This window comes from Chiloscyllium punctatum, chromosome 25 (genome assembly GCF_047496795.1).
Source record: "Chiloscyllium punctatum isolate Juve2018m chromosome 25, sChiPun1.3, whole genome shotgun sequence".
Taxonomy (NCBI): Eukaryota; Metazoa; Chordata; class Chondrichthyes; order Orectolobiformes; family Hemiscylliidae; genus Chiloscyllium; species Chiloscyllium punctatum.
In genome coordinates, this window is record NC_092763.1 from 25,184,670 (window position 1) to 25,199,610 (window position 14,941).

The 14,941-nt window shown below is 44.9% G+C and overlaps 1 protein-coding gene across 3 annotated transcripts in view; it reads right to left on the minus strand.

Annotated features, from left to right (window-relative positions):
• LOC140495763 (muscleblind-like protein 3) overlaps window positions 1-14,941 on the minus strand; it is a 287,745-nt gene that overhangs the window by 240,818 nt on the left and 31,986 nt on the right. Inside the window, exon 1 of one of the 3 annotated variants that reach the window (XM_072594840.1) lies at window positions 13,736-13,853. The exons of the other annotated variants lie outside the window; for them this stretch is intronic. The gene's annotated coding sequence lies outside the window, so the exon portion shown is untranslated. Of the gene's footprint in view, window positions 1-13,735; window positions 13,854-14,941 lie in introns of those variants that run through there. 3 annotated transcript variants of the gene reach the window in all.

Here is a 14,941-nt window from a genome sequence, read left to right on the forward strand (position 1 = left end):
ATCCCAACACTGAATAAAACAACATTCACTGGAAAGGCCTTTATAGCAATTCAGGAAGCCCAATGGAAAAGGACATCATTTAGAGTTAAACACCAAAATATGGAGTCTCTACTCATGGCATACATAGGCTAGTCATACATAGATGGTCACAAAATAGCAGCATTTGCGCATCAGCCAAGTGGATTATTGACAACTGAAAAAGTTCACCATGTTAACTCTCACCTACAATCCTTGTGTGCTGGAGTATTTGGAATTGTGGATCAGTTTAAAGGCTCCAAATTTTCTCCAATTTTTTTCCTACAGACTCAACTTTGCCTTATAAGTCTTGTCTGAAAAGCACAATTCAGTTCTGACATAAGCTGCCAATACTTCATATTTTGGATGATTGGTCTCCACTTCATATAGCTTTGCTCAACTAGGGGACAAGAAATAAATTTGGAACAAGCCACAGAAAAGCGAGACTGTCCCCAGAGCAGGGTGACTGTAATTGATAATGATACATATTAAATTCATTTTATAGGATTGCAAAAGGCAGTTCTTTTGTTAAAAAAGCCCTCAATTTGATTATTTATTAGTGCAAGGATTTGGGACATTTATTGCTGCAGACACGTTATTGGAATAGGCTGCATTTTACAATAGACTGGCTAACAAACTTTTATCTTCTTCAGTCTCTTCCATTTGTGTTGATCAGGTGAGGGAGTGGGGTGCAAGGTGCGGGGATGGGTGGTGTGGGAGGGGTTTGACGGTGTTCAAAATCTCCCCATTTCATCTCGTGTGAATATGATCTCTAACACATCAAAGTTTCCCTTGTGCCTCATTAACTGGAAGGGTAATGCTCAAGATGTGATAAAACTAGAGGTCTCTCATGCCTTTGTTAGACCTCTGCCCAATTGTTCTGATCATGAAGCTCAATATCCTGGTGACTTTGTAGATTACTGTTCTGCATTTGTTGGAGTCTATGTGGACTTCAGAATACAATTTTACATTACTATCATTCTATTATGAACAGCTACTAATTCCATTTGGACCATCCAATTCTGCACCTCCATCGTCTATCCCAATCTCTCCATTGCTGATGGGTTGTTCTACTGCTTGTTCAACGTCCAGTCTTGGTGTGAGACAAAGCTACTGATTTATGGCATACCTTTATTAATGATTTGAGCTCAATCCACGGATACTGTCATGATAAACCTAATTCCTTGAAACCTTGGCATTCCATCTGAACCCAACCTGAGCTTTCAACCTCAAATCATCTCCATCAGGAAGGCCATCCTCATCCACCTTGCTTTCTTTCATTCTCATCTAGTCCAAAATCACATTCAATTCCTCATCAGACTCCATTATTGCAATGCTCTCCTGTCCTGTTTTTCCCATTAGCGAGTTTTGAGAAGATTTGTTTTTCTCATTCTCCATTCTACAATTAATAATAATTGTACTATTCTGGCACATTGAACATGATAATGTGTACCAAGGCAGTTCACAGCAGCATCAAAAAACATTTGACATTGACCCACATAAGGCGATAGTAGGACAAATAAACAAAAATTTAGTTAAATCAATAGGATTTATTGAGCATCTTAAAAGAAGAAAGACAGGGAAATAAAGATGAAGAGGTTTTGGGAGAGGATTTAAGGAAGTAGTTTGAAAAGAAGGATTGAAATTTCAAAATCACAGCTTTGCCAGGAGCAAGTGAGCAGTAGAATAATCAGTGAGCGGGATAAGGTGTGTCTAAGGACAGATTTGTGGGGGCTCAGGTTTATGGGGAGTATAATGTGGGAGGCCAGCCAGCAGTTTATTGGAACAGCCAAGTCTAGAGGTAATAAAACATTAATAAATAACAGATTAGTTGAGGTTTTCACCTTTCACTCTGTAGCCCTGTCCAGGTCTGCATTCTGCCCATTTACATTTGTGTACCTGCCTGCCCTTTGTACCATGATGGGCGGCATGGTGGCACAGTGGTTAGCACTGCTGCCTCACAGCGCCAGGGGCCCGGGTTCAATTCCCGCCTCAGGTGACTGACCTTGTGGAGTTTGCACATTCTCCCCGTGTCTGCGTGGATTTCCTCCGGGTGCTCCGGTTTCCTCCCACAGTCCAAAGATGTGTAGGTCAGGTGAATTGGCTATGCTAAATTGTCCATAGCGTTAGGTGTAGGGGTATGGGTGGGTTGCGCTTTGGCGGGTTGGTGTGGACTTGTTGGGCCGAAGGGCCTGTTTCCACACTGTAGGTAATCTAATTTGCCTTCAGCCACCTCATCATAATGCTTTGGAACTTATTCCATAATGCAAACTTAAAAATACATAAATTATGAGTGGACTATTTGACCTATTGAGCATATTCTGCAAATCTATAAGGCTGATCTTAGTGTGCAACTCTATTTTCCAGCCTACCCCTGTTATCTTTTGACTCCACTTTTAGTTAAGAATCTATCTAGCTCAAGCTTAAAAGTATTCAAAGATGGTGCCTCCACCAATCTCAGGCAAAGAGGATTCCACAGACTCGTGATCCTCAGAGAAAATAATTTCTTAACTGTCTTAAATAGAAGAGCCATTATTGTTAATCTGTGTCCCTAGTCTTTCCTCCTCTCTTACTCCTTTATTAATCTCTTTAAATATCATTTCCTTTCCCAAGATGGCAGATATAATTTACATTACTTTGTCTTAGAATGCATCTTTGTCATAGATATGGAACACCTGAGGATATTTCCAAGAAGAAGATTCTCTATAAGTGTTTTTTTTTGGATATGCAGGCTATTATGTAGAGTACATAAGACCATAAGAAATAGAAATAGAATAGGCCGCTTGATACCTCAAAACTGCTCCACCACTCAACAGGACCACATCTGATCCGAAACTCCTCAAGTCAACTCTCATTCCCTTTCTCTATAAGCCTTGATTTCTACCCTTGATCAAGAACAGAGACAAGATTAGAGTGCTGCTGGAAAAGCACACCAGGTCAGGCAGCATCCGAGGAGTAGGAAAATCGACATTTTGGGCAAAAGCCCTTCATCAGGAATGATCAAGAATCTATCTAACTCATCCTAAAATATTCTCAAGAACTCTGGTCCCACAGCTCTCTGTGGCAAGGAGTTCCAAAGACTCTCAACCCTCTGAGAGAAGAAATTACTCTTCATTTTAGTCTTAAATTACCACCCCTTTATACTAAGATTATGCCCTCTGGTCCTTGACTCTCCCATGAAGTGAAACATCCTCTCAAAATCTACTCTGTCAAGTTCCTGAAAAATTCTATGTGTCTCAATATGATCAGCTCTCATTCTTCTAAACTCCAATGAGTAGAATCCCTACACACTTAACTTTAGTTTGTAGGAGGCAAAAGTGAGGACTGCAGATGATGGAAACAAGAGGTTAGATCAGAGTGGTGCTGGGAAAGCACAGCAGGTCAGGCAACATCCGAGGAGCAGGAAAATCCAGCACCATTCTGATTTAAACTTTAGCTCATAGGACAATTAACACTGTGCTATTAGATGTATTGATGCTGCAGTTTTCTATTTCTGCAATATTATTTCTTAATCTTGTCATTGCACAAGATACTTTTTAGCTTGCTGTTTCCCAGTCTGCCCTCTGCAACAATAGACAATAGACAATAGGTGCAGGAGTAGGCCATTCTGTCCTTCGAGCCTGCACCACCATGCAATATGATCATGGCTGATCATCCTTAATCAGTATCCTGTTCCTGCCTTATCCCCATAACCCTTGATTCCACTAACCCCTCAAGCCCCATCTCCTTATCTGCTTCCTGTAACCCTGTAAGCCTTTTCTCTTCAAATAATTATCAAACCCAAAGTTTCAAAAGCTTTAATTGAAATCTGCTTCTGTCACACTCACATTTTAAGATCCTAATCTTGTTTGTTTTCCCTGAATGTTGTTTATTTCTGTGGCTCTGAATCCTTATTCCAGTTTCTTCCTCCCTACTCCATCCAGAAGCCTCAATGATTTTGAAAATGCTAATGTATAACTTGATCTAATTCATTTGCATGCATGTGATGATACAGAAGTGCTTTAAAGATTTTGCCATTGCTTACAAGCTGCAAGTGGCACGTTAGGCAAAATGGTGCTACCACATCCTTAGTGTTTATGATTCATTGAGTTACTGCAAGGTGTTCTCATGCTGTATTGAATTGGATAACAGTAAGGCGTCATGAAACTAAACACCGTAATTTTTCAACCTTTCCCTTCCCCGCAGACAACATAGTGGATGTTATCTTGTATTCTGATAGCTAATACTGGATTAGTGGTGCTGGAAGAGCACAGCAGTTCAGGCAGCATCCAACAAGCAGCGAAATCGACGTTTCAGGCAAAAGCCCTTCATCAGGAATAAAGGCAGTGAGCCTGAAGCGTGGAGAGATAAGCTAGAGGAGGGTGGGGGTGGGGAGAGAGTAGCATAGAGTACAATGGGTGAGTGGGGGAGGAGATGAAGGTGATAGGTCAAGGAGGAGAGGGTGGAGTGGATAGGTGGAAAAGAAGATAGGTAGGTCTGACAAGTCAAGGAGACAGTAACTGAACTGGAAGTTTGAAACTAGGATGAGGTGGGGGAAGGGGAAATGAGGAAGCTGTTGAAGTCCACATTGATGCCCTGGGGTTGAAGTGTTCCGAGGCGGAAGATGAGGCGTTCTTCCTCCAGGCGTCTGGTGGTGAGGGAGTGGCGGTGAAGGAGGCCCAGGACCTCCATGTCCTCGGCAGAGTGGGAGGGGGAGTTGAAGTGTTGGGCCACGGGGCGGTTTGGTTGATTGGTGCGGGTGTCTCAGAGATGTTCCCTAAAGCGCTCTGCTAGGAGGCGCCCAGTCTCCCCAATGTAGAGGAGACCACATCGGGAGCAACGGATACAATAAATGATATTGGTGGATGTGCAGGTGAAACTTTGATGGATGTGGAAGGCTCCTTTAGGGCCTTGGATAGAGGTAAGGGAGGAGGTGTGGGCACAGGTTTTACAGTTCCTGCGGTGGCAGGGGAAAGTGCCAGAATGGGAGGGTGGGTCGTAGGGGGGTGTGGACCTGACCAGGTAGTCACGGAGGGAACGGTCTTTGCGGAAGGCGGAAAGGGGTGGGGAGGGAAATATATCCCTGGTGGTGGAGTCTTTTTGGAGGTGGCGGAAATGTCGGTGGATGATTTGGTTGATGCGAAGGTTTGTAGGGTGGAAGGTGAGCACCAGGGGCGTTCTGTCCTTGTTACGGTTGGAGGGGTGGGGTCTGAGGGCAGAGGTGCGGGATGTGGACGAGATGCGTTGGAGGGCATCTTTAACCACGTGGGAAGGGAAATTGCGGTCTCTAAAGAAGGAGGCCATCTGGTGTGTCCTATGGTGGAACTGGTCCTCCTGGGAGCAGATACGGCGGAGGCGGAGAAATTGGGAATACGGGATGGCATTTTTGCAAGAGCTCAGGTGGGAAGAGGTGTAATCCAGGTAGCTATGGGAGTCAGTGGGTTTGTAAAAAATGTCAGTGTCAAGTCGGTCGTCACTAATGGAGATGGAGAGGTCCAGGAAGGGGAGCAAGGTGTCAGAGATAGTCCAGGTAAATTTAAGGTCAGGGTGGAATGTGTTGGTGAAGTTGATGAATTGCTCAACCTCCTCGCGGGAGCACGAGGTGGCGCCAATGCAGTCTTCAATGTAGCGGAGGAAGAGGTGGGGAGTGGTGCCGGTGTAATTACGGAAGATCAACTGTTCTACATAGCCAACAAAGAGACAGGCATAGCTGGGCCCCATACGTGTGCCCATGGCTACGCCTTTGGTCTGGAGGAAGTGGGAGGATTCAAAGGAGAAATTGTTAAGGGTGAGGACCAGTTCGGCCAAACGAATGAGAGTGTCAGTGGAAGGGTACTGTTGGGGACGTCAGGAGAGGAAAAAATGGAGGGCTTGGAGGCCCTGGTCATGGCGAATGGAGGTGTAGAGGGATTGGATATCCATGGTGAAGATAAGGCGTTGGGGGCCGGGGAAACGGAAGTCTTGGAGGAGGTGGAGGGCGTGGGTGGTGTCTGGAACGTATGTTGGGAGTTCCTGGACTAGGGGGGATAGGACAGTGTCAAGGTAGGTAGAGATGAGTTCAGTGGGGCAGGAGCATGCTGAGACAATGGGTCGGCCAGGGTGGTCAGGCTTGTGGATCTTGGGAAGGAGGTAGAACCGGGCAGTGCGGGGTTCCCGGACTATGAGGTTGGAAGCTGTGGGTGGGAGATCTCCTGAGGTGATGAGGTTCTGTATGGTCTGGGAGATGATGGTTTGGTGATGGGGGGTGAGTTTACCTATTCTGATAGCTAAGTCCATCCTTGCATAGGAGCAGGTGGGGCAGTCTTTCATGAGGTCAAAACAGCTTCTAAAATCCAAAGGATACTAGATTACCTACACAGACATTATAGCTCCAAGATTGAGTCACAGGCTAGGAATCCTGTAGAGACTAATTCACGTCCTGTCTCCATATTGCCTCTCCACCATCTTCAAGTCACACATCAAGGACATGCACTTCCCTGGAAGAGTGCATGTCCAACTGCAGTCAAGAAGGTTGAGAAAATCCAAGACGAAAGAAGCTTACTTGACACTACGCAAGAGTTACAGTGTGTATATCATCTACAATATGCATTGCAGCAACTTATCATGGCCCCCGTTAAACCCATAACCTCTACCACCTAGGAGAACACTGGTAATAGGTGCATGGGAGCACAAGTTTGCCACTAAGCCAGATAGTACTGTGGCCTGGAATTATATCACCATTCCATTGTTGTTGGTTAAAACTTGTAGAATCTCTTTCATAAAAGCAGTGTAACATCAAACTAGAGAGGGATCAGAAGAGATTTGCCAGGATGTTGCTGAGTATGGAAGGTTTGATAGGGCGGCACAGTGGCAGTGGGCGGCACGATGGCACAGTGGTTAGCACTGCTGCCTCACAGCGCCTGAGACCCGGGTTCAATTCCCGACTCAGGCGACTGACTGTGTGGAGTTTGCACGTTCTCCCCGTGTCTGCGTGGGTTTCCTCCGGGTGCTCTGGTTTCCTCCCACAGTCCAAAGATGTGCAGGTCAGGTGAATTGGCCATGCTAAATTGCCCATAGTGTTAGGTAAGGGGTAAATGTAAATGTAGATGTAGGGGTATGGGTGGGTTACACTTCGGCGGGGCGGTGTGGACTTGTTGGGCCGAAGGGCCTGTTTCCACACTGTAAGTAATCTAATCTAATCCTCATGGACTGCAGCAGTTCAAGATAGTAGCTCTCCACCACAATCTGAAGACATCCTTTAGAACATCCTTTATTTTCCGTCTCTAACCAGTGATGTCTACATCCCATGAATGAATAAAAACAAATATAGGTCAAAGACATTTTGAGCATTCGGGGTAAGGATGTGGGCAACAGGAGAGTTGGAAAGGAAGAATGAAGATTTGTGGTTCTACATTGAGGTGCGCATGTTATTCTTAAATACCATAATACGTTGACCATCTGTTTTCTGTTTGAGCCAGATAATCAGTTGCCTCTTATGTCTTTTTTCAATCTCTCTCCCCTCATCTTAAAAATGTGCCCCCAGTCTTGAAATTTTTTATCTTAGGGAAAAGACAACTGCCATCAACTCTATCTATACCTCTCATTATTTTATAAACTTCTGCCAGGTCACCTCTTAACCTTCTACTCTCCAGTTAAAAAAGTTCTAGCTATCCAGCCTATCAAACCTTCCATACTCAGCAACATCCTGGCAAATCTCTTCTGATCCCTCTCTAGTTTGATAATATCCCTCCTATCAGTGGGCGACCAGAATTGCACACATTATTCCAGAAGAGGCCTCACCAATGTCCTGTAAAACCTCAGCATATCATCCTAACTATTATATTCAAAGGACTGAACAATGTAGGCAAGCATGCCAAACATCTTTTTAACCATCCTGTCTATATGTGGTGCAAACTTTAAAGAATTATGTACCTGCACTCCTAGGTCCCTCTGTTCTACAACACTACCCAAGGCCCAACCATTAATTGCATTAGCCCTACCCTTGTTTGTTGTATCAAGATGTGATACCCTACATTTATCCAGATTGAACTCCATCTGGCATTTTTCAGCTCATTGACCCATTTGATCAAGATCTTTCTGTAATCTTCGAAAAATTTCTTCACTGACTACTATGCCACCAATTTTAAAATTTTAAACTTGCAAACTTACTAACCATTAAATGTTATGGTGGTTTTGCCTCTATGAACGTCACAGGCAGTGCCTATTGTGTGTGTGTGTGCGTGTGCACGCGTGTGTGTAAGAGAGAGATACAGAATGGCAGATCGAGAAACACTGGTGGAAATGAAGTGATGCTCAGTAAAATGAGGTGACTTCAGGAAGAAGTTTACACTGTCAGTTGTGCCATGTCTTCATCCTCATTATCTTTCTCCTCCTCAGAAACATCTGTTGAGAATATTTTTGTTGCTGCGCCTTGCTTCTGCTGCAGGTCCAAACCTGTGTGCTGTGCAATGCAGAGTTCAGCTTGCCACAACCACAACCAGAACCATTCGGTCAGATCCTGGCTTGTGTGTGCTGAAAGGAACACCCAGATCTGTTCTGAGCTGTGAGTCTTGTCTTGAGCATGCCAATGATAATTTGCTGGGACATCTGGTAATCTTGTGGTATTCGTTGTATGATTCCATGTCTTCATCTCTTGGGTTGCTTCAATAGCTAAATTTTGAGTGGATTTCTCATCTCCAAGCATCCAAGCTTCAAGGTGCAAGGAGACCTTGCAGGTCTAATACAGCTTGGAGATTATACAGGAATCATGTGCATAAAGAGTTTTCTTTACGCCAGCTCAATTTTGGTGCTTGGAAAGCCATGGAAGGTGCTTTGTGATAACTCTCATTGATGTTCCACCAATGGTCATCTTAGTATGTACCTGAGATCGAACACAAGAGTATGAGACACCCACACTGATTTGATGGATATAAGCACCCAAAAGGGCACATCAGATTTCCAAAACTTCCAAAGTATAGATGAAACCTCCAAAAATGGACGAAGTCACCTCTGAGCAACAAGAAGACTAAGAACAAACATTTTTACACAAGTAGGGATGAAAGCAACTGTCAGTATGGCGTATATATGAGCATTTTCCATAATGGTTTTAACACCTTCAGATGCATTTTGTTTCCACTTTTCACTGGGCAAGGCCTGGAGGCCTGAGAAACATCTGGGGTCAAAGTTAAATGGGAAGTCCCGCATCATCGTTGTTTTTACCTCAGATAAATTGCAAACTGCTTCTCCCAAGGAAGCTATTCTCTCACAGCTTAATATGCTGACTTTAAATATAAGTTTGGCAAACTGGAACTGACTTACTGAGGCACTCACATTTTTCCCAGACTTCAACTCATGCTCATCCTAAACCCAACTCTCGCCTGTATTGGATAGAAAATTGGTTGGCTAATAGGAAACAAAGGGTAGTGATTAACGGCTCCATTTCGAAATGGCAGGCAGTGACCAGTGGGGTACCGCAGGGATCCGTGCTGGGACCGCAGCTTTTTACAATATATGTAAATGATATAGAAGATGGTATCAGCAATAACATTAGCAAATTTGCTGATGACACAAAGCTAGGTGGTAGGGTGAAATGTGATGAGGATGTTAGGGGATTACAGGGTGACCTGGACAAGTTGGGTGAGTGGGCAGATGCATGGCAGATGCAGTTTAATGTGGTTAAATGTATGGTTATCCACTTTGGTGGCAAGAACAGGAAGGCAGATTACTACCTCAATGGTATCAAATTAGGTAAAGGGGCTGTTCAGAGAGATCTGGGTGTTCTTGTCCACCAGTCAATGAAGGCAAGCATGCAGGTACAGCAGGTCGTGAAGAAGGCTAATAGCATGCTGGCCTTCATAACAAGAGGGATTGAGTATAGAAGCAAAGAGGTGCTTCTGCAGCTGTACAGGGCCCTGGTGAGACCACACCTGGAGTACTGTGTACAGTTCTGGTCTCCAAATTTGAGGAAAGACATTCTGGCTATTGAGGGAGTGCAGCGTAGGTTCACGAGGTCAATTCCTGGAATGGCAGGATTGCCATACACGGAAAGACTGAAGCGACTGGGCTTGTATACCCTTGAGTTTAGAAGACTGAGAGGGGATCTGATTGAAACGTATAGGATTAGGAAAGGACTGGACACTCTGGCAGGAGGGAACATATTTCCGTTGATGGGGGAGTGCCGAACCAGAGGACACAACTTAAAAATACAGGGTAGACCATTTAGGACAGAGATGAGGAGAAACTACTTCACCCAGAGAGTGGTGGCTGTGTGGAATGCTCTGCCCCAGAGGGCAGTGGAGGCCCAGTCTCTGGATTCTTTTAAGAAAGAATTGGATAGAGCTCTTAAAGATAGTGGAGTCAAGGGGTATGGAGATAAGGCTGGAACAGGATACTGATTAGGAATGATCAGCCATGATCATATTGAACGGCGGTGCAGGCTCGAAGGGCAGAATGGCCTACTCCTGCATCTATTGTCTATTGTCTATTGTATTGTGACAATGCCAGGCTGTTGCTCGATAAGTCTATTGGAGAGCATTCCCAATTTTAACACAAATGCCCCAGATGTTCATTACATTGGAAGCAGTTCAGAGAATATCCATTTGACGCTTTCTTGGAATGAAAGATTATTTTGGGAAGAAACATTGAACAGGTTAGTGCTGAAAAATGTGTTGCTGGAAAAGCGCAGCAGGTCAGGCAGCATCCAAGGAGCAGGAGAATCGACATTTCGGGCATAAGCCCTTCTTCAGGAATGAGGAGGGTGTGACAAGCAGGCTAAGATACAAGGTAGGGAGGAGGGACTTGGGGGAGGGGCGTTGGGAATGCGATAGGTGGAAGGAGGTTAGGTGAGGGTGATAGGCCGGAGAGGGGGTGGGGGCGGAGAGGTCAGGAAGAAGATTGCAGGTCAAGAAGGCAGTGCTGGGTCTGAGGGTTGGGACTGAGATAAAGTGGGGGGAGGGGAAATGAGGAAGCTGGAGAAATCTGAGTTCATCTCTTGTGGTTGGAGAGTTCCTAGGTGGAAGATGAGGCGCTCTTCCTTCAGCCGTCGTGTTGCCATGGTCTGGCGATGGAGGAGGCCAAAGACCTGCATATTCTTGGCAGAGTGGGAGGGGGAATTAAAGTGTTCAGCCACGGGGCGGTTGGGTTGGTTTGGTTGGTGCGGATGTCCCAAAGGTGTTCTCCGAAATGTTCCGCAAGTAGGAGGCCTGTCTCCCCAATGTAGAGGAGGCCACATCAGGTGCAGCGGATGCAATAAATGATGTGTGTGGAGGTGCAGGTGAATTTGTGATGGATATGGAAGGATCCCTTGGGGCCTTGGAGGGAAGTGAGGGGGGAGGTGTGGGTGCAAGTTTTGCATTTCTTGCGGTTGCAGGGGAAGGTGCCTGGGGTGGAGGTTAGGTTGGTGGGGGGTGTGGACCTGACGAGGGAGTCACGGAGGAAGTGGTCTTTCCAGAACGCTGATAGGGGAGGGGAGGGAAATATATCCCTGGTGGTGGGGCTGTTTGGAGGTGGCGGAAATGACGAAGGATGATACGATGTATCTGGAGGTTGGTGGGGTGGTAGGTGAGGACCAGTGGGGTCCTGTCCTGGTGGTGATTGGAGGGGCAGGGTTCAAGGGCGGAGGAGCGGGAAGTGGAGGAGATGTGGTGGAGAGCATCGACAACCACGTCTGAGGGGAAATTGTGGTCTTTGAAGAAGGAGGCCATCTGGGTTGTTCGGTATTGGAATTGGTCCTCCTGGGAGCAGATGCGGCGGAGGCAAAGGAATTGGGAATATGGGATGGCATTTTTACAGGGGGCAGGTTGGGAGGAGGTGCAATCTAGGTAGCTGTGGGAGTTGGTCGGTTTATAGTAAATGTCCGTGTTGAGTCGGTTGCCCGAGATAGAAATGGAGAGGTCTAGGAAGGGGAGGGAGGAGTCTGAGACGGTCCAGGTAAATTTGAGGTTGGGATGGAAGGTGTCAGTAAAGTGGATGAACTGTTCAACCTCCTCATGGGAGCACGAGGTAGCTCCGATACAGTCATCAGTGTAGCGGAGGAAAAGGTGGGGGGTGGTGCCAGTGTAGCTGCGGAAGACGGATTGTTCCACATATCCTACGAAGAGGCAGGCATAGCTGGGACCCATGCGGGTGCCCATGGCTACTCCTTTGGTTTGGAGGAAGTGGGAGGATTGGAAAGAGAAGTTGTTCGGAGTGAGGACCAGTTCAGTCAGTCGAAGGAGGGTGTCAGTGGAAGGGTACTATTGGTACGGTGGGAAAGGAAGAAGCGGAGGGCTTTGAGTCCTTCATTATGGGGGATGGAGGTGTATAGGGACTGGATGTCCATGATGAAGATAAGACGTTGGGGACCTGGGAAGCGAAAATCATGGAGGAGGTGGAGGGCGTGGGTGGTGTCCCGAATGTAGGTGGGGAGTTCTTGGACTAAGGGGGACAGGACCATGTCGAGGTATGCAGAGATGAGTTCGGTGGGACAGGAGCAGGCTGAGACAATGGGTCGGCCAGGGCAATCAGGTTTGTGGATTTTGGGCAGGAGGTAGAAACGGGCGGTGTGGGGTTGTTCAGTGGGGCAGGAGCAGGCTGAGACAATGGGTCAGCCGGGGCAGGTTAGGCCTATAACCATTTGAATTTAGAAGAATGAGAGATGATCTTATTGAAACACATAAGATTCTGAGGAGACATGATAGAATGGATATTGGAAGAATGCCTTCTTTTGTGGCAAGATAAAGCTAAAGAACACAGTTTCAGAATATTAAGAATTCCCATTTAAGACAGATGAGGAAAGTTTTAATCTCTCAGGGAGTTGGTAATATGTGGAATTTCCCTCCCCAGAAAGCAGTAGAGGCTGAGTCATTGATTTTCTTCAAAGCTGAGTTAGACAGATTTTTGAGAGGCAAAGACGTCAAGAACTTTGAGAAAACAGGTAGAAAACTGAAATCAAGACCACAAACAGATTGGTCATTGGTTTACTGAAAGGTGAAACAAAACTGAAATGCCAAATGGCCTATTCTTAAGCCCCAGTATTAAAGTATCTCTTGTCTAGTATTTCAGATGTTAATCCTTAAGTATTTAGATGATTTTTTTTAACACTCAAAACAAAATTGACATTGGGAGTTTAACGCCCATTCTCTGACTCTTCAGATTCGAACATTTATCTCTTCTTATTTCAGATTGTGGCATTTGCAATTGCATTTCATGTTCTCCCCCTCTTGTCGTAATCATTCTCAGGGAAATTTGTGCTAAACCCAAGGACTTCCATTTCCAAGAGAGATTTTTGGTGATGTCTTAGACTGAAGGCTTGAGTATCTGCAGTGCTCAGACATGTCTGTGTGGGTTTAGCCACTGTTTGTTTTTTACTTCACATTTGTTTCCACATAAACAGGAACATCATCAACTGGGAAAGTAGGTGACCTTCCTGTCATCGACCTAGTATCATTCATCCCAGATTTTTTTCAAAATAGGAACTGCGAGCTAAAAGTATTGATATTGGAAGCCTTTTTGAACTATTTGTATTAATTATACCTGTGTCTCAATCTTAAAGCTGTTTGAAATCCTTCATCCGTAAGTTTGAGAAAAGCCTTTCAGCTGTCTCTTAGATATCTGCAGAATCTGCACTGTGTTCATTGGGGCTCTAAGACTAAAGATTTTACTGAGGTCAGAGTAGGATGCTGTTCAGATCTTGTCAGGTTCTGACAGATATAATTAGGCAAACGGAATGCAGTCACAAGCTGAAACACAAAAGATTCAAACATAAACAACTGTCAGGACTCACCCATATAATTTCAGCTATCCACGCCTCACCATGTACAAAGATTGTACTGGTTTGTCTATTGGTTTGTGTGAATAAAGAGCAAAGGCAGCAACCCGGCTGCAGAACCCTTACTCAGTGACCTAAGTCAGCGTGCCCAGTAATTGGCTGCAGATTATTTCATGAGCAACCTGGAATGGTGTCAATCGTTAATCCTCAGGTATAAATGTCAGGTGACAGCAAGGATATGAAACCCAGTTGCTGATTCTAGCAGCAGAGAAACGGACAAAGATTTGAGGACAACACCCTTGCAAACTGAGGCTTATCTAGCTGCATTAGATCAGAATGCTGGAGATTTCCTATTTGTCGCAGCAAAGCATTGTTTGAACCTTTGGATGTAGAACTGATGGTACTGAATTATTTGTCTGTTATAATCCCTGCTAAATGTTTCTATCCATTGGAGGCAGCAGGAAGTGAAAATCATATGGTGCTTGTAACAAGAAAACTATCTGTGATCACATATTCCCAGGATTGAAATCTCGACTAATACTATGATTATAACCTTCAAATACAATTGTATGTTTGAGGTGATGTCTGACCTGCGCCAATAACACCCATCACTTTTATTCATTCCTTCAGCCTGTAGGAGCACTGTGGTGCAAGTCACCCATCATTTAATCTTGTTATTAATAACAATTCTGTGTTATTGCATAGATTTCAGATCAGATGGCATTGTAACTTTTAGACAGTTACATGACATCAACTCAAATAATGTTCCAGTGTAAAACAGTGTCTATATTGCCTTCCATCACTCTTTTGTAGAATGGAATCAGTGTAGTGTGCTCAGTCAATTATGTGCATGTAGTACACAGTAATATCAATAAACACTGAATCCACACTATGTACAAGTCTGTCATATTATAGCAATATAAATATTTAGTGCCATTAATAAACTCCAAGGCATCTATCTCAACAAGTACTTGATCTTTGTGGCATATGATATGCGGTAGAATTCTGATAGTATGGCACCAGCAGGAGGGTGTGAATGTAGATTTGCTCGCTGAGCTGGAAGGTTCATTTTCAGACATTTCGTCACCATACTAGGAAACATTTTCAGTGAGCCTCCAGATGAAGCACTGCTGATGTTTCCTGCTTTCTATATATATGTTTGGGTTTCTTTGGGTTGGTGATGTCATTTCCTGTAGTGATGTCATTTCCTAGGAGAATCTG